Genomic DNA, 886 nt, shown 5'->3' with positions numbered 1-886 from the left:
CAATGCCAAAGCATCCCCCTTAGATTCGGCCTCCACTTCTATAGTGATGGCCTTGCACTCTTCTCTTAGGTTTACTTCAGTGTTACTAGGAAGAGTGTTGGGAGGGGTGTCAGGGATTTTCTTACTCAGATGACCAACTTGTACCTCCAGATTTCTAATGGAGAACCTATTTTTTGTTATAAAACTATGAGTGGTCTTAGAGAGTTCAGAGACTATGGTTACTAAATCAGAGAGGTTCTTCTTAGAAGTCTCCATCTGTTACTAAGAAGGTGGGAATGGTCTGTTATTGAGCCTGTTTTGGTTTGTTCCACCTTGGTTATTATTGATCTTTCCATGAAAGATTGGGGTGATTCCTCCATGAGGGGTTGTAGGTGTTTCCATAGGCTTCTCCCATGTAATTCTCCTCCTCCATCACGGGTTGATCTAGATCATAAGCATCTCCTTCATAGGAAGTGTCTTGAGTGCTGCCAGCTGTAGCTTGCATTCCAATCAAATGCTGAGAGATCATATTGACCTGTTGGGTCAAGATCTTGTTCTGAGTCAATATGGCATTCAGAGTGTCAACCTCCAGGACTCCTTTCTTCTGAGCTACCCCATTGTTCACAGGATTTCTCTCAGAAGTGTACATGAATTGGTTGTTTGTAACTATTTTAACGAGTTCTTGTGCCTCTTCAGGAATTTTCTTCAAGTGGAGTAATCCACCAACAGAATGGTCCAAGGACATCCTGGACATCTCAGATAGACCATCATAGAAGATACCTAGGATAGTCCATTCTAAGAGCATGTCAGGAGGACATCTCCTGATTAGTTGCTTGTATCTTTCCCAAGCTTCAGAGAGGGATTCACCCTCTTTTTGTCTAAAGGTTTAAAATTCTACCCTAAGCTT

The 886-nt window shown here is 42.2% G+C and overlaps 1 non-coding gene across 1 annotated transcript; it reads left to right on the top strand.

The window, feature by feature from the left end:
- The first annotated feature begins 782 nt into the window (after nucleotides 1-782).
- Nucleotides 783-886, top strand: LOC148550426 (small nucleolar RNA R71). The gene has a single exon (XR_015893433.1). It is a non-coding gene; the product is annotated as a small nucleolar RNA R71 (small nucleolar RNA).

Source organism: Arachis ipaensis, chromosome B7 (assembly GCF_059453495.1).
Source record: "Arachis ipaensis isolate K30076 ecotype BB chromosome B7, ASM5945349v1, whole genome shotgun sequence".
NCBI classification, from domain to species: domain Eukaryota; kingdom Viridiplantae; phylum Streptophyta; class Magnoliopsida; order Fabales; family Fabaceae; genus Arachis; species Arachis ipaensis.
The sequence above is the reverse complement of the archived record's forward strand: the minus strand, read 5'-3'. Positions and strand labels throughout refer to the sequence as shown.